This window comes from Elaeis guineensis, chromosome 1 (assembly GCF_000442705.2).
Source record: "Elaeis guineensis isolate ETL-2024a chromosome 1, EG11, whole genome shotgun sequence".
Lineage (NCBI taxonomy): Eukaryota > Viridiplantae > Streptophyta > Magnoliopsida > Arecales > Arecaceae > Elaeis > Elaeis guineensis.
The window spans coordinates 56,479,632-56,498,352 of record NC_025993.2 but is presented as its reverse complement, the minus strand read 5'-3'; the positions used below and the strand labels follow the sequence as shown (position 1 = coordinate 56,498,352).

Here is an 18,721-nt window from a genome sequence, read left to right as displayed (position 1 = left end):
TGATTTTTGATTAAGGATGAACGTGCAGCACCCCTACACGCCATAAGAACACCCCATTGAATGGGAGGAGAGGATCTTAAACCCTACTTTGTTCTTATGACCGGACGGCCATGAGGAACACCTTAATCAGAAATATTGATTTAACTACAAAACTAGTTAGATCTAAGTTACATATCACATATATAATTTCAGATCTAACTTATACATGCTTTGCATACATCTCATGTATTAAAATCTGATCTAATTAGCATTCTTTCAGATCTGATACATTACATGTAATATCTGAAAAATAAGATTTAAATTAAACTATTCAATATAAAATCTATTCTAGACAGTTAGTAGAACAATTCTACAACTAGTCTAGGCATGCAGCAGATCAATCTTATGAATTAATTAAATTTTATTTTTTATTTTTTGATCTAAATATAACATTTATAACATCAAAAAATTAGAGAATAAATTAGATCTAATTTATATTTTAATCACATTAAAATATAAAATTTCAAGACTATTCATACTTTAAACTATTCCTAGTCTAGTCATGCATCTCATACATGTTAGATCTACTTAGATTTAATTTTAAATTTTTTTATTTCAGATCCAATCATATTTGATGTGATATCTGAAATTTGTTAATATCAGATAAATAAAAATAAAAATTAAATCTAAATTAGATCTGAAATAGAGCCATCAACCTGGCTCTGATACCAGTTGAAGGAAAAATCATCTTTTTTCTTGTAGGATCTTCCAGATCTAATGAGATCTGGGAGAGAATATTTTTTTAAAAAATTATCTTACTTTATTTTAGATCTAAGGTCTATTATATTTGATTCTTATTATCTGATATTTAATCTAAAATTAAATCTAAAACTTGAGGATTAGAGGAATACCTCTAGGGTAACTAGATTACCCAGTAGATGATCGCAGCAACGCCCGAGGTTCTAAAATAGCGACGCAGTTGCTTGGTCTCTACCGGTATCCACTTGAGTAGGATCTAGATCATCTTCTCCTCACAAATTTTTACTCCAAAAATCAGATCTAGATCTAATCTGCAAGATCTTCAAAAGATCTTCTGAAGCTGGAGCAGTAGCTTCTCGACAAATCCCTGTAGCCTTCTGATCAGGGAGCCACCACACCTTGGACAAGCACCAGATGGATGCCCAACTTCTTGGATGTGAAGAGGGGAGGGAGAGAAGTAGAGGGGGCTTGGAGAAGTGGAGGGGTTTCACATTTTTTCTGGGTATTGAGCAGATTCACTAAACCCTAGGCGCAGACAGGGTTTAAATAGACCCTGCTGCGCCATACAGTGCCACATCATTCGACCAATCAAAAAAATTCCAATTAATTTAAAAAAAAAATTAATTGATGGAGTGATATCATCTGATTATATCAGATAAGAACCCCACCAAACCCTCCTACTGTTGGCACCAACACTGGATAAACACAGTGAGATTGGCGCCCAACAGTTTGAGTCGATCAAGGCATAGAGTCCTCATCTCACGGGACTCTATCCTTATCCACTTGGGGTGCATGCCATATCTAGTTATGGCACCCACTTTGAGGGTAAAATTAGCAGGTGGACACTCCACAAAAACTCTCCAATGACCTCTTACCAAGTGGCCTTCAGTCCAAGGTCCATGGATCAATGTTTGACCAATGTCCTAAAATAGAAATGGCAGGTGACAGGAATTGGCAGGTGTTGTCTTAAATTCATCTCATGAATTAAGACAAGACTTTTTTGAGCTAGACTAGCTCCAGTCAGACTGTGAGAAACCTTTTGAAGGTTCTCTGGGTGAGTCAAATCACATTTGGCTCAGTCGAGATAGAAAAGATTACACGAGGAGAAAGTTAGGCTCAATCGTGTGCTAGCACGATTTCCTTGAACCTAATTGGATCTAATCCAAATCAATCGAACTGGGCTAGCTCAATTAATGACATTCAGACCCTAACTCTTATTTGTGTGATCCAGTTAGGTTCATTTTCATATGGTAAGGAGACATGTCGTGATCTCATCATCGACATCATCGAAACTCCTTTCGTTGGACCATAACTTTTCTGATTCAGATAATTAGAATGATCGATCATCAATATCATTCTAATTGCTCCCAAAATCCACCAGTGACATCTAGCAGTATATGGTGGCAACCCATCAGAAATGAAGATGAACCTCTCGGTGCAGCTACCTGTGTGATTGAGTTCCTCTATCATGAGTCCCGACTGAATTAGGGTTAAGGTGAACTCGTCAAATCCAACATCAGTCATATGAATCAATCGATCGATCAGAGTCTGATGTGAAATCCCAATGGAAAATTCTTTTTTATTATTTCACTCTGCCATGGTCATGGGCTTAAGGACTCGATCTTTCGATCATCATAGGACTACTCCTCTCATCTACCGAGGTTGATAGATCCCTTCTTGGTGCGATCTGGTTCCTACAATGAATATGCTACAACCAACATACACCTTAGGGTTCTGAATGACTAGGAGATCGAGTTATGATATAGTCAAATTATAACACACTCAAGATAAACTGTCGATGTACCTCAGGTCAAAGAACTAGACACACAGCTGCAGCATCGAGCTAGTCATCGACGAGAAGGTAGACTTCTTTATGACTGCTCGAGGTGGTCATGCTCAGTACTCTCATTCTCAATGAATACCTGTACTCTCGCTCCGATGTCTCCACACCATAGACTCAAGACACATCTATCCTAAGGAAGCGATCGTGCATCAACCTTCCAGATCGATCACCATCCTCGTGATGATCCTATAGTTAGGTGCTGTTTATGAGTTAGTTATGTAAATTCATGCCTTAAATTTTTAACTCCTGAAAATATGAATTAACATTCCTACTAACTCAAAGGATGTATCACAGACATAATGTACACAATGTGATAGTAGAATAACCCTTTTATTCATTTATAGTCAAAATTACAAATTTGCCCTTATATTTGTACAGAAATTTGTCAGCCAATCTGGCATCTAGGGCACACATCTAACAGTGCGATCATACCAACACTAATGCATCGAATCCCATCAGAACTTCGCAGTCAAGTGTGCTTGGGCGAGAGTAGTAATGGGATGGGTGACCCCCTGGGAAGTCCTCGTGTTCCACCCCTTTTAACATTCATCCTTTTTATTTTTATTTTAAGACTTCTTTTCATAATTTTTATGGAGATCTCTTTCTTCTACCGTAGGTAAAGTTTTTTGTTAAAAAAAATTGATTCTGAAGACCGACAGCGTTGTGCGGGCTCGTGGGACCCACTTGAAGGTCTGGTACCCAACACGCCAGGAGGTTGGAGGGTTATAGATAGCATGCAACGGCCGTAATGTTATATCAATGAATTTCGAAGAGATTGTGATGTGTGCAATTACACCAGCACTATTTCATCGGATCCCATCAGAACTCCGTAGTTAGGTGCGCTTGGGCGAGAGTATTGTTAGGATGGGTGACTCCCTAGGAAGTTCTCTTGTTGCATCCTTTTTAATCTTCACCTATTTTATTTTTAATTTAACACTTTTTTTCATAATTTTTGTGGGGATCGCTTTCTTCTGCCATCGGTAACATTTTCTCTTAAAAAAAAAATTGAGTCTGGGGACAGACAGTGCCATGCGGGCTCATGGGATCCCCTTGAAGGGTCCGGTGCACTACAGGCCTGGACGTGGGAGGGTTACTGATGGCGTGCGACGGCCACTGCTGAAGAAACAATCACCTTTTTTCTTGTAGGATCTTTCAGATCTAATGAGATCTGGGATGGAATATTTAAAAAAAGAATATCTTACTTTATTTCAGATCTAAGGTCTATTAGATCTGATTCTTATTATCTAAAATTTAATCTAAAACTTGAGGATTAAAGAAATACCTCTAGGATAACTAGATTACCCTGTAGATGATCGCAGCAATGCTCGAGGTTCAAAAATAGTCACGTAGTTGCCTGGCCTCTACCGGTATCCACTCGAGTAGGATCTAGATCATCTTCTCCTTGCAAATCTCTGCTCCAAAAATTAGATTTGGATCTGATCTGAAAGATCTTCAAAAGATCTTCTGAAGCTGGAGCAGCAGCTTCTCGATAAATCCCTATAGCCTTCTGATCAGGGAGCCACCACGCCTTGGACAAGCACCAGATGGATGCCCAACTTCTTGGACATGAAGAGAGAAGAGAGAGGAGCAGAGGAGATATGGAGAAGTGGAGGGAAATCTCATTTTTGCTGGGTATTGAGCAGATTCACTAAACCCTAGGTGTAGACAGGGTTTAAATAGACCCTGCTGCGCCATGCAGTGCCACATCATTCGACCAATCAAAAAATTCTAATTAATTCTGAAAAAATTTTGATTGGTGGAGTGATATCATCTGATCATATCAGATAAGAACCCCACCAAACCCTCCTACTGTTGGTGCCAACACTGGATAAACACAGTGAGATTGGCGCCCAATAGTTTGAGTCGATCAAGGTATAGAGTCCTCATCTCATGGGACTCTATCCTTATCCACTTGGGGCGCACGCCATATCTGATTATGGTGCCTACTTTGAGGGTAAAATTAGTAGGTGGATACTCTACAAAAACTCTCCAATGACCTCTTGCCAAGTGGCCTTCAGTCCAAGGTCCATGGGTCAACGTTTGACCAATGTCCTAAAATGAAAATGGCAGGTGACAGAAATTGGCAGGTGTTGTCTTAAATTCATCTCATGAATTAAGACAAGACTTTTTTGAGATGGACTGGCTCCAGTCAGACTATGAGAAACCTTTTCAAGGTTCTCTGGGTGAGTCAAATCATATTTGGCTCAGTCGAGATAGAAAAGATTACACGAGGAGAAAGTTAGGCTCAATCGTGTGCTAGCATGATTTTATTGAACCTAATTGGATCTAATCCAAATCAATCGAACTGGACTAGCTCAATTGATGACATCCAGACCCTAACTCTTGTTTGCGTGACTCAGTTAGGTTCATTTCTGTATGGTAATGAGACATGTCATGATCTCATCATCGACATCATCGAAACTCCTTTCGATGGACTAGAACTCTTCTGATTCAGACAATTAGAATGATGGATCATCAAGATCATTCTAATTGCTCCCAAAATCCATCAGTGACACCTAGCAGTATATAGTGGCAACCCATCAGAAATGAAGATGAACCTCTTGGTGCAGCTACCTGTGTGATTGAGTTCTTCTATCATGAGTCCCGACTAAATTAGGGTGAAGGTGAACTCATCAAACCCAACATCAGTCATATGAGTCAATCGATCGATCCAGGTCCGATGTGAAACCCCAATGAAAAACTCTTTTCCATTATTTCACTCTGCCATGGCCATGGGCTTAAGAACTCGATCTTTCGATCATCATAGGACTACTCCTCTCACTACCGAGGTTGATAGATTCCGTCTTGATGCAATCTGGTTCCTACAATGAATATGCTACAGCCAACATACACCTCAGGGTTTCGAATGGCTAGGAGACTGAGTTATGATGTAGTCAAACTATAACACACTCAAGGTGAACTATCGATGTACCTCAGGTCAAAAAACTAGACACACAGCTGCAGTATCGAGCTAGTCATCAACGAGAAAGTAGACTTCCTTATTACTGCTCGAGGTGGTCATGTTCAGTACTCTCATTCTCAACAAATATCTATACTGTCGCTCTGATGTCTTCACACCATAGACTCAAGACACATCTATCCTAAGGAAGTGATCGTACACCAACCTTTCGGATCGATCACCATCCTCGTGATGATTTTATGGTCAGGAGCTGTTTATGAGTTAGTTAAGTAAATTCATGCCTTAAATTTTCAAGTCTTGAAAATATGAATTAACATTCCTACTAACTCAAAGGATGTATCACAGACATAATGTATATAATGTGATAGTTGAATAAACTTTTTATTCATTTATAGTAAAAATTACAAATTTGCCCTTATATTTGTACAGGAATGTGTCAACCAATCTGACATCTAGGGCACACATCTAACAAACTCCCACTTGACCTAATACCAATTGGCTACATATCTAAGTCCCATCTTCTCAAGGTGGGCTTCGATCTTCTACTGGCCTAATGGCTTTGTCCGTAGGTCTGCCACATTGTCTGTGGAGTCGACTCTCTTAACCACAACATAATCCTTTTCGAGGTAATCACGGATCAGATGGAATCGCCGCTCGATATGCTTGGACTTCTGGTGAGACCTTGGCTCCTTAGCTAGGGCTATGGTGTCATTATTGTCACAGTAAAGAGGAATGGCATCCGATGACATCACTCTAAGCTCTGCAGCAAACTTCTTGTACCAGAATGCCTCCTTCACAGCTTCCGATGCAGCAATATACTCTGCCTCCATGGTGGAATCAGCAATCACCGTCTGCTTGAAACTCTTCCAGCTAATTGCACCACCATTGCAAATGAACAGACTTTCAGATGTCGACTTTCGATCATCTATATCAGACATAAAGTCTGAATCTATAAATTTCTGAACCTGCAGTTCTCCATTCTCAAAGACTAGAAATATATCCTTAGTCCTTCTCAAGTACTTAAGGATACATTTCATAGAAGTCCAGTGCTCTTCGTCTGGATTCAACTGATATCTGTTTGTGACACTCACAGCATGGGCTATATCAGGTCGTGTATATAGCATGGCATACATGAGGCTTCCTATTGCCGAAGCATAAGGGATCTTGCTCATGCGTTCAGTCTCCTCAGGTGTGCTAGGGCACATCTTCTTGGAGAGATGAATGTCATGTCTAAAAGGTACTAAACCTCTTTTGGAATTTTTCATGCTAAACCTTTTTAGCACCTCCTCTATGTACATCTTCTGTGAAAGTCTCAGCATCCTATTTGGTCTATCTCTATAGACCTTAATATCCAGTATAAAGGATGTCTCTCCTAGATCTTTCATAGAGAACTCCTTAGACAACCATATTTTTACTGAGGTCAACATGAAAATATCATTCTCAATTAGGAGGATGTCATCTACGTACAGTACGAGGAAGACAACTGCGCTCCCACTGACCTTCTTGAACACACATGGTTCCTCCTCATTCTTGATGAAACCAAACATTTTGATCACATCATTGAAATGAGTATTCCAGCTCCGAGATGCTTGCTTAAGTTCACAAATGGACCTTTGCAGCTTGCAGACCTTGTGATCATCATCACTGGATGTGAAATCAAATGGCTATTCCATATAGATATCTTCCTCAAGATATCCATTTAAGAATATTATTTTCACGTCCATCTGCTATATTTCATAATTGAAATAGGCTGCAACAGCAAACAATGTGCGGATGGATTTTAGCATGGCTACGGGCAAGAAGGTATCCTGATAGTCAATGCCTTCGCGCTGACTATTACCTTTCGCTATGAGCCTAGCCTTGAATGTCTCCACATTCCCATCTACACCTATCTTTCTCTTGAAGATTCATTTACACCTAATAGGTACAATACCTTCAAGTGGATCTACCAAGGTCCAGACTTGATTTGAGTATATCGAGTCAATTTCTGATCACATTGCCTCTAACCATTTCTCAGAGTCGATATCTGATATCGCCTTGTCATAGGTCTTGGGGTCATCACCATGAGTCTCATTTTCTGTGAGAAACATTTCCTCTACTTTCTCTTGTATGGTACCTAAGTACCTTTCAGGAGGACGGAAAACCCTACTCGATCTACGAGGTGGAAGAGGTTGTTTTAGGACTGGTTCTAATTGATTGGGTTCCTCAGGTTCTTTAGCTCGTTGCTCTTGAGAGACATTCTCCTTGAGCTTAATTATTCTTTCGATGCCACTATCTTGAATAAACTATTTTTCAAAAAAAATAGCATATCGATTCATAATCACATTATGGTCTTTCAGAATGTAAAAATAGTATCCTAATGACTCTTTAGGATATCCTATGAACCGAGCTCTAAAAGACCTGAACTCTAACTTGTCCGCCTACTGTCTCTTGACATGAGCCGGACAATCCCAAATTTTGAGATGACTCAAACTTAGCTTCTTACCATGCCATATCTCATACAGTGTGGTAGGAACGGTTTTAGAGAAAACCCTATTCAATACATATATTGCTGTCATGAAACAACATCCCCAAAGAAACTCAGGGAGATCCGTGAAGCTCATCATGGAACGGACCATATCTAATAGAGTCTGATTTCTCCGTTCTGAAACCCCGTTAAGTTGTGGCGTTCCAGGTGGAGTCTATTGAGAGACTATGCTATTATCTTTAAGATAGTCTAGAAACTCCCAACTAAGGTATTCACCTCCTCGATCTGATCGAAGAACCTTAATGGACTTTTCTGTTTATTTTTCTACCTCATGCCTGAATTCTTTGAACTTTTCAAAGGCTTCAAATTTATGTTTCATTAGAACACACACCCGTACCTAGACATATCATTGGTGAAGGTAATGAAGTAGACATAGTTGCCTCTAGCCGGCTCATCAAATGGGCTGCACACATCTGTATGTACTAGGGCAAGCAGGTCTGTGGCCCTTTCCCTATATCCCACAAAAGGGAGCTTGGTCATTTTGCCTTAAAGGCAAAATTCACAAACTGGATATGACTCGAAAGTCAATGGACTCAATAGCCCAGATTTCTCCAATTTGTTAACCCTATCTTCCGCTATATGACCTAGCCTTAGGTGCCACAGATACCTATCATTTAGACTATCTCTAGGCCTTTTAATTTCTATGGCATTTATATTTTTCTCGATATTAAATACAGATACATCAATATGTAGCTGATAGAGACCATTAATAAGAAAACCATTTGCAACTTTATTATTTTCATAAAATAAATTACAATGGTTCTTATGAAAGCTAATCACATAGCCTTCTTGTCCTAAACATGAAACAGAAATCAAATTCCTACTTGCTGCAGGCACAAAATAGCAGTCTTTAAGAACTAAATCTAATCCTAACGATAATCGTAGAGGGTAGGTTCCTACGGCCACAGCAACAACTCTTGCTCTGTTCCCGACATGTAGGATCATATCCCCATCCCTCAGCCTCCTGCTCTCCTCAAGACCCTGCATAGAAGTGCACAAATGAGCACTAGAACCAGAGTCAAGTACCCAACTGGATGCAGAGAAAATCGTAAGATTAGATTCTATAACGAGCATACCTCCAAAAGGACCATCCTTCTTATTCTTCAGGGTGGCCAGGTACTGAGGACAGTTTCATTTTCAATGGCCGTTGGAATTGCAGTGGAAACATTTTTTCTTTTCAGCAGCCTTCTTCTTCGGTTCCATCTTCTTCCTTTTCCCATCCACCTTCTGCTTCTTCGCAGACTTCTTCTTCCTTTCAAAAGACTTTCTCTTAGAAGAAGTCTACTCCACAGTAAGGACTGAGCCTTTTGAACCCTTCAAAGAAAGCTCAGCCCTAACCAACATATTCATTAACTCAGCCAAGGTACACTGCATCTTATGCATATGAAAGTTCATGATGAACTGACCATATGCATCAGATAAGGATTGAAGGATCACATCAATTTTAAAATTTCTGTCTAAGATGACATCGAGTTTCTCAAGCTCCTCAAGGTCCTTGATCATTGTCAAATAATGATCTTGGACTGACTGCCTATCATGCATTTTAGCCTCAAAAAGTCTTTGGCAAACTTGATACTTGGCTGTGCAACTTTGTTCACCAAACAACTCTTATAGGTGAGCCAACATTTGGCAGGTAGTCATAATATTCTCATGCTGATGCTGTAAGTCATCAGACATGGCACCCACCATGTAGTACCTAGCTTTGTTATCGTCATCCATCCACTTTTTCAGAGATGCTCTCTGTTCAGCAGTCGGACGTGCTGGTATGGCAGGTGGGTCCTGGTCCAAGACATGAGTCAGTTTCTCGAAACCTAGAATAATTCTGTAGTTCCTCAACCAGTCCTTGAAATTGGATCCAGTCAATCTGTGGGTGTCTAGTATTTTGGTCAAGGGGTTGGACGCAGACATGTTTCCTATAGAGAGTCAAAAGTTTCTAGTTAGATTTTATAATCAAACTTAACCAATTTGTTTAGAGATTTTATTTTTAAACAAATTAGACTCTCACTATTTTCTCAGATCTCTACACTCCCTAGGTAGAGATGTGAAAATCTCTATGATTAGTAATTTCTAGTGGGTGGTGCGATCTCACCGACTGACTCATCACCTCACCTAACAGTTATTGGTGATGGGTCAACCGATAAGTGGACAACTCTTGTCCAATGATTCTATAATCATGGTGCACCCAAAACTTGGTCTTTAATTCATGAAGCTCACTGTGTCTGAAATATTGCTCCAATCCTTCGTTAAGTCAGACCCACCATTTGCACGAACTAGATTCCTGATTGAGTCCCTCACCGTATCTGAAATATTGAGCACAATCCAACTCTAATCCGTAGCATCCAATGCCTAATGGATATGGTTGCATCTTTTCGGTGCAACTGAACCACTGTAACCAGTCGAGAAGAATCAACCCCAGGAAGGGCCCACACATCCATAATGGTGGAAGACCTTAGACTTAATATTTTCTTAGGAAGATTTAATTTAGGTCTCATTAAACTTAACTTGATATAGTCATAACAATTATGACTAACCTAGTGGTATGGGTTATCTCGAATTGTTAGTCACCTCAAATTAGAACTGGGTCGACACATATGGCCAAGTAAGTGAGACCGGTGGGAGGGATATGCCATTAACTCGACAAGAATACATTCGAGTCGAGTAGCTCCCAATTAAAAATTATTCGATCGCATCTACCCAACTTACCTTAGACACCAAATTGTCAAACCAGAACTAATTGGGTTAGCCTACAATCCAGACTCTAACCATTGAGCCAATTAGGTCTTAACTTGATCGAGTCACATATGAATGTGATTCAACCTTGACCTAGACTTAATCCTATTAGGCTGGTCAATTATTAGCTTTCATGATCCCACCTAACCAATTTTTGATTCGGTTTGATCAACCACTAGACCTAATTGAGCTACCCAAGCCCGAACCCAATTTTATGAAAATGACTTAGATCTGAAATTCTCAATTTTAGATTTAATTTAATTTCATAAGCTTAATTCGTTAATTAAGTCTTGGATTCATAAACAAAATATGTAAAATAAATCCTAAGATTTCAGGATCTAGAGTTTTGCAGAAAAGTAAGTTTGATTTCTGATTAAGGATGAACGCGCAGTACCCCTACACGCCATAAGAACACCTCATTGAATGGGAGGAGAAAATCTTAAAGCCTACTTTGTTCTTATGACCGGACGGCCATGAGGAATACCTTAATCAGAAATATTGATTTAACTACAAAACTAGTTAGATCTAAGTTACATATCACATATATAATTTTAGATCTAACTTATACATGCTTTGCATACATCTCATGTATTAAAATCTAATCTAATTAGCATACTTTCAGATCTGATACATCACATGTAACATCTAAAAAATAAGATTTAAATTGAACTATTCAATATAAAATCTATTCTAGACAGTTACTAGAACAATTCTACAACTAGTCTAGGCATGCAGCAGATCAATCTTATGAATTAATTAAATTTTATTTTTTATTTTTTGATCTGAATTTAATATTTATAATATCAAAAAATAAGAGAAAAAATTAGATCTAATTTATATTTTAATCACATTAAAATATAAAACTTCAAGACTATTCATAAATCAAACTACTCCTAGTCTAGTCATGCATCTCATACATGTTAGATCTATTTAGATTTAATTTTAAAGTTTTCTGATTTTAGATCCTATCACATCTAATGTGACATTTAAAATCCATTAATATCAGATAAATAAAAATAAAAATTAGATCTAAATTAGATCTAAAATAGAGCCATCAACCTGGCTCTGATACCAGTTGAAGAAAAAACCATCTTTTTCCTTATAGGATCTTCCAGATCTAATGAGATCTGGGGTGGAATATTTTAAAAAAAATTATCCTACTTTATTTTAGATCTATGGTCTATTAGATTTGATTCTTATTATCTGATATTTAATCTAAAATTAAATCTAAAACTTGAGGATTAGAGAAATACCTCTAGGGTAACTTGATTACCCTGTAGATGATCGCAGCAATGCTCGAAGTTCAAAAATATCCATGTAGTTGTCTGGCCTCTACCAGTATCCACTCAAACAAGATCTAGATCATCTTCTCCTTGCAAATCTCTACCCCAAAAATCAGATCTGGAAGATCTTCAAAAGATCTTCTGAAGCTGGAGCAACAGCTTCTCGATAAATCCCTGCAGCCTTCTGATCAGGGAGCCACCACGCCTTGGACAAGCACCAGATGGATGCCCAACTTCTTAGATGTGAAGATGGGAGAGAGAAGAGCAGAGGGGATATAGAGAAGTGGAGGAGAATCTCATTTTTGCTGGCTATTGAGCAGATTCACTAAACCTTAGGCGTAGACAGGGTTTAAATAGACCCTGCTGCGCCGTGCAGTGCCACATCATTCGACCAATCAAAAAATTCCAATTAATTCTGAAAAAATTTTGATTGATTGAGTGATATCATCTAATCATATCAGATAAGAACCCCACCAAACCCTCCTACTATTGGTGCCAACACTGGATAAACACAGTGAGATTGGCGCCCAATAGTTTGAGTCGATCAAGGCATAGAGTCCTCATCTCATGGGACTCTATCCTTATCCACTTGGGGCGCACGCCATATCTGATTATGGCACCCACTTTGAGGGTAAAATTAGTAGGTGGACACTCCACAAAAACTCTCCAATGACCTCTTGCCAAGTGGCCTTCAGTCCAAGGTCCATGGGTCAATGTTTGACCAATGTCCTAAAATGAAAATGACAGGTGACAGGAATTGGCAGGTGTTGTCTTAAATTCATCTCATGAATTAAGACAAGATTTTTCTGAGCTAGACTGGCTCCAGTCAGACTGAGAAAAATCTTCTCAAGGTTCTCTGGGTGAGTCAAATCATATTTGGCTTAGTCGAGATAGAAAAGATTACACGAGGAGAAAGTTAGGCTCAATCGTGTGCTAGCACGATTTTCTTGAACCTAATTGGATCTAATCCAAATCAATCAAACTGAGCTAGCTCAATTGATGACATCCAGACCCTAACTCTTGTTTGTATGACCCAGTTAGGTTCATTTTCGTATGATAATGAGATATGTCATGATCTCATCATCGACATCATCGAAACTCCTTTTGATGGACCAGAACTCTTCTGATTAAGACAATTAGAATGATCGATCATCAAGATCATTCTAATTGCTCTCAAAATCCACCAGTGACACCTAGCAGTATATGGTGGCAACCCATCAGAAATGAAGACGAACCTCTCGGTGCAGCTATCTATGTGATTGAGTTCTTCTATCATGAGTCCGGACTGAATTAGGGTTAAGGTGAACTCGTCAAACCCAACATCAATCATATGAATCAATCGATCGATCCAAGTCCGATGTAAAACTCCAATGGAAAACTCTTTTTCATTATTTCACTCTACCATGGCCATGGGCTTAAGGACTCGATCTTTCAATCATCATAGGACTACTTTTCTCATCTACCGAGGTTGATAGATTCCGTCTTGGTGCAATCTGGTTCCTACAATGAATATGCTACAGCCAACATACACCTCAGGATTTTGAATGGCTAGGAGATCGAGTTATGGTGTAGTCAAACTATAACACACTCAAGGTGAACTGTCGATGCACCTCAGGTCAAAAAACTAGACACACAGCTGCAGCATCGAGCTAGTCATCGACGAGAAGGTAGACTTTCTTATGACTGCTCGAGGTGGTCACGCTCAGTACTCTCATTCTCAATGAATATCTGTACTCTCACTCCAGTGTCTCCACACCATAGACTCAAGACACATCTACCCTAAGGAAGCGATCGTACACCAACCTTTCGGATCGATCACCATCTTCATGATGATCCTATGGTCAGGAGCTGTTTATGAGTTAGTTATGTAAATTCATGCCTTAAATTTTTAACTCTTGAAAATATAAATTAACATTCCTACTAACTCAAAGGATGTATCACAGATATAATGTACACAATGTGATAGTTGAATAACCCTTTTATTCATTTATAATCAAAATTATAAATTTGCCCTTATATTTGTACAGAAATGTGTCAGCCAATCTGGCATCTAGGGCACACATCTAATAGCTGCGTTATATCTAAGAATTTTGAAGAGATCATGATGGGTGCGATCATGCCAACACTAATTCATCGGATCCCATCAGAACTCCATAATTAAGTGTGCTTAGGCGAGAGTAGTACTAGGATGAGTGACCCCCAGGAAAGTCATGTTATTTTTATGGAGATCTCTTTCTTCTGTTGTGGTTAACATTCTCTCTAAAAAATAAACTGAGTCTGAAGACCTACAGTGCCGTGCGGGCTCACGGGCCCACTTGAATGGTCCGGTACCCTACAGGCGTGGACGGTGGGAGGGTTATAGATTGCATGCGACAGCCGCTACATTATATCCACGAATTTTGAAGAGATCATGATGGGCACGATCATACCAGCACTAATGCAATGGATCCCATCAGAACTCCACAGTCAGGCGTGCTTGGGCGAGAGTAGTACTGGGATGGGTGACCCCCTAGGAAGTCCTCGTGTTGCACCCCTTTTAATCTTCGTTCTTTTTATTTTTATTTCAAGACTTTTTTTAATAATTTTTATGGAGATCTCTTTCTTCTACCACAGGTAACATTTTCTCTCAAAAAAAATTGAGTTTGCAGACCGACAGTGCCGTGCGGGCTCGCGGGACCTGCTTGAAAGGTCCGATACCTAACTTGCCAGGATGATGGGAGGGTTAGAGATGGCGTACAATGGCCGCAATGTTATATCAATGAATTTTGAAGAGATCATGATTAGGGTGGTCATACCAACACTGATGCATCGAATCCCATCAAAACTTCATAGTTAAGCATGTAGTTAAGCGTGTTTGGGCGACAGTAGTACTAGGATGGGTGACCTCCTGGGAAGTCCTCGTGTTTCATCCTTTTTAATCTTCGACTATTTTATTTTTAATTCAACATATTTTTTCATAATTTTTATGGGGATTTCTTTCTTCTACCACAGGTAACATTTTCTCTTAAAAAAAACTGAGTCTGGAGATAGACAGTGCCATGCGGGCTCGTGGGATCCACTTGAAGGGTCCAGCACCCAACAAGCCTGGACGTGGGAGGGTTACTGATGGCGTGCGACGTCCGCTACGTTATATCTAAGAGTTTTGAAGAAATCGTGATGGGTGCGATCATACCACCACTAGTGCATCGGATTCCATAAGCGTGCTTGGGTGAGAGTAGTACTAGGATGGGTGACCCCCTGGGAAGGCCTCTTGTTGCATCCCTTTTAATCTTTATCCTTTTTATTTCAATTTCAAGACTTTTTTCCATAATTTTAAAACTTTTTATTTTTATTTCAAAACTTTTTTTCATAATTTTTGTGGGGTCATTTTTTTCTATCGCGGTTAACGTTCTCTCTCAAAAAAAAATTGAGTCTGGAGACCTACAGTGCCATACAGGATCGCAAGCCCACTTGAAGGGACCGATACCTTGCATGCCTAGACGGTGGGAGGGTTACAGATGGCGTACAACGGCCGCTACATTATATCCACAAATTTTGAAGAGATCATGATGGATCCGATCATGCCAGCACTAATGCATCAGAATCTATCAGAACTCCGTAGTCAAGCGTGCTTGGGCGAGAGTTGTACTGGGTTGGGTGCCCCCCTGGGAAGTCCTAGTGTTGCACCTCTTTTAATCTTCATTTTTTTTTATTTTTATTTCAAGGCTTTTTTTAGAATTTCTACGGAGATCTCTTTCTTCTACCATAAGTAACATTTTCTCTCAAAAAAAAACTGAGTCTAGAGTCCGATAGTGCCGTGCGGGCTCGCGGGACCAACTTGAAGGGTCCAGTACCCAACATGCCGGGACAGTGGGTGGGTTACAGATGGCGTGCAACAGTCGCAACGTTATATCAACGAATTTTGAAGAGATCATGATGGGTGTGATAATACCGGCATTATTGGATCGAGTCCCATCAGAACTCCGTAGTTACATGTGCTTGGGCGTAGCACTAGGATGGGTGACCTCCTTAGAAGTGCTCATGTTGCATCCATTTTAATCTTCGTCCTTTTAATTTCTATTTCAAGACTTTTTTTCATAATTTTTATACTTTTTATTTTTATTTCAACACTTTTTTCTGTAAGTTTTATGGAGATTTCTTTCTTCTGCCGTGGTTAATGTTCTCTCTAAAAAAAAATTGAGTCTGGAGACCTACAGTGTCGTCCGAGCTCGTGGGTCCACTTGAAGGGTCCGGTACCCTGCAGGCCTGGACGATGGGAGGGCTACAAATGGCATACAATGGTCTCTATGTTCTATCAACAAATTTCAAAGAGATCGTGTTGGGTGCGATCATACCAATACTAATGAACCGGATCCCATCAGAACTCCGCAATCAAGCATGCTTGGGCGAGAGTAGTAATGGGATGGGTGACCCCCTAGGAAGTCCTCGTGTTGCACCCCTTTTACTGTTCATCCTTTTTATTTTTATTTCAAGATTTTTTTTCATAATTTTTATGGAGATCACTTTCTTCTACCGCAGGTAAAGTTTTCTCTAAAAAAACAACTAATTCTGAAGACCGACAGCACCGTGCGGGCTCACGGGACCCACTTGAAGGGTCCGATACCCAACAAATCATGAGGTGGAAGGGTTACAGATGGTGTGCAACGGCCGCAACGTTATATCAATCAATTTTGAAGAGATCATGATGGATGCGATCACACCAGCATTATTTCATCAGATCTCATTAGAACTTTACAGTTAAACGTGCTTGGGCGAGAGTAGTGTTAGGATAGGTGACCCCTTGGGAATTTCTCTTGTTGCATCTTTTTTAATCTTCATCTATTTTATTTTTAATTCAACACTTTTTTCCATAATTTTTGTAGGGATTGCTTTCTTCTACCGTCGGTAACATTTTCTCTTAAAAAAAAAACTGAGTCTGGGGATAGGCAGTGTCGTGCGGGCTCACGGGATCCACTTGAAGGGTTCGGCGCATTACAGGCCTGGACGTGGGAGGGTTACTGACGGCGTGCGACGGCCGCTATGTTATATCTAAGAATTTCGAAGAGACCATGATGGGTGTGATCATGCCAACACTAATTCACCGGATCCTATCAGAACTCCGTAGTCAAGTGTGCTTGGGCGAGAATAGTACCGGGATGGGTGACCCCTTGGGAAGTCCTCATGTTGCACCCCTTTTAATCTTCATCTTTTTTTTTTATTTCAAGGCTTTTTTTCATAATTTTTATGGAGATCTCTTTCTTCTGCCGCAGGTAACATTTTCTCTCAAAAAAAAACTGAGTCTGGAGACCGACAGTGCCATGCAGGCTCGTGGGACCCACTTGAAGGGTCCGGTACCCAATAGGCCAGGACGATGGGAGGGATACAGATGGCATGCAACGGCCGCAATGTTATATCAATGAATTTTGAAGAGATCATGACGGTTGCAATCATACCAGCATTATTGTATCGGATCCCATCAGAACTCTGCAGTTACGCATGCTTGGGCGAGAGTAGTGCTAGGATGGGTGACCCCTTGGGAAGTCCTCATGCTGCATCCTTTTTAATCTTTGTCTATTTTATTTTTAATTCAACATTTTTTTTCATAATTTTTGTGAGGATCTCTTTCTTTTGCCGCAGGTAACATTTTCTCTTAAAAAAAAAAATTGAGTCTAGAGACAAGCAGTGCCGTGCGAGCTCGAGGGATCCGCTTGAAGGGTCTGGTGCCCTACTGGCCTGGACGTGGGAGGGTTACTGATGACGTGCGATGGCCGCTACGTTATATCTAAGAATTTCAAAGAGATCATAATGGGTGTGATCATGCCAGCACTAATGCATCGGATCCCAACAGAACTCCGTAGTTAAGCATGTTTGGGCGAGAGTAGAACTAGGATGGGTGACCCTCTGGGGAAGTCCTCGTGTTGCATCACTTTTTATCTTCGTCCTTTTTATTTCTGTTTCAAGATTTTTTTTCATAATTTTTATGCTTTTTATTTTTATTTCAACACTTTTTTTCATAATTTTTATGGAGATCTCTTTCTTCTGCTGCGATTAACGTTCTCGCTCAAAAAAAAATTGAGTGGAGACCTACAGTGCTGTGCGGGCTGGCGAGCCCACTTGAAGGATTCGGTACCCTACTAGCCTGGACGATGGGAGGGTTACAGATGGCGTGCAACGGCCACTACGTTAGATCAATGAATTTCAATGAGATTGTGATGGGTGCAATCATGCCAACCCTAAGGCACTGGATGTTGGAGCACGATCCTGGCTCCTCCCACGGACCTTGGGTGCAACGGAACCAGCAACGAATAAATCTGGAGACTTCTAGACTCGATCGAAGGCCCTTGACGAAATCAGCCTGGTTGCTGTCTTCTTTGTTAGCCTTTCGTTCCAGATGAAGAATGCCTCTAAGATCACCTCTAAAAAATCCAATATCTGATACGCAACCAAATCAGGCCTGGACCGAGGTCTTTCAATTCGTAGATCTCGAATCGAAGCATTCTAGAAAGGAAAGAAGGTAGATAGAACCAAACCTTGCAGATCTATCCTACTGCAGCCTTTCCTGTAGATCTATTGATGGAGATCTCACCCGCACCTCAAACGACCTCAGATCAACTCCAGATCTGAGAGAAACTTGTACCAACCTCATAGCAAGAGATTTCAAGTCTTGGACCTGATGTTTGGGTGGCTGCAAGAGAGGGAGA

The 18,721-nt window shown here is 40.1% G+C and overlaps 3 non-coding genes and 7 pseudogenes across 3 annotated transcripts; all 10 read left to right on the top strand.

Annotated features, from left to right (window-relative positions):
* Window positions 1-2,999: 2,999 nt before the first annotated feature.
* On the top strand, window positions 3,000-3,118 carry LOC140855037 (5S ribosomal RNA; annotated as a pseudogene).
* A 245-nt stretch (window positions 3,119-3,363) lies between these two features.
* Window positions 3,364-3,482, top strand: LOC140855100 (5S ribosomal RNA; annotated as a pseudogene).
* A 10,974-nt stretch (window positions 3,483-14,456) lies between these two features.
* Window positions 14,457-14,575, top strand: LOC114913625 (5S ribosomal RNA). Its single transcript, XR_003799549.1, has one exon. It is a non-coding gene; the product is annotated as a 5S ribosomal RNA (ribosomal RNA).
* Window positions 14,576-14,824: 249 nt separating this feature from the next.
* LOC114913626 (5S ribosomal RNA) lies at window positions 14,825-14,953 on the top strand (annotated as a pseudogene).
* Window positions 14,954-15,591: 638 nt separating this feature from the next.
* Window positions 15,592-15,710, top strand: LOC114913629 (5S ribosomal RNA; annotated as a pseudogene).
* A 651-nt stretch (window positions 15,711-16,361) lies between these two features.
* Window positions 16,362-16,480, top strand: LOC114913627 (5S ribosomal RNA). The gene has a single exon (XR_003799550.1). It is a non-coding gene; the product is annotated as a 5S ribosomal RNA (ribosomal RNA).
* Window positions 16,481-16,727: 247 nt separating this feature from the next.
* On the top strand, window positions 16,728-16,846 carry LOC114913630 (5S ribosomal RNA; annotated as a pseudogene).
* Window positions 16,847-17,094: 248 nt separating this feature from the next.
* On the top strand, window positions 17,095-17,213 carry LOC114913628 (5S ribosomal RNA). Its single transcript, XR_003799551.1, has one exon. It is a non-coding gene; the product is annotated as a 5S ribosomal RNA (ribosomal RNA).
* Window positions 17,214-17,459: 246 nt separating this feature from the next.
* On the top strand, window positions 17,460-17,578 carry LOC140855031 (5S ribosomal RNA; annotated as a pseudogene).
* Window positions 17,579-17,827: 249 nt separating this feature from the next.
* LOC114913859 (5S ribosomal RNA) lies at window positions 17,828-17,947 on the top strand (annotated as a pseudogene).
* The last annotated feature ends 774 nt before the right edge of the window (window positions 17,948-18,721 follow it).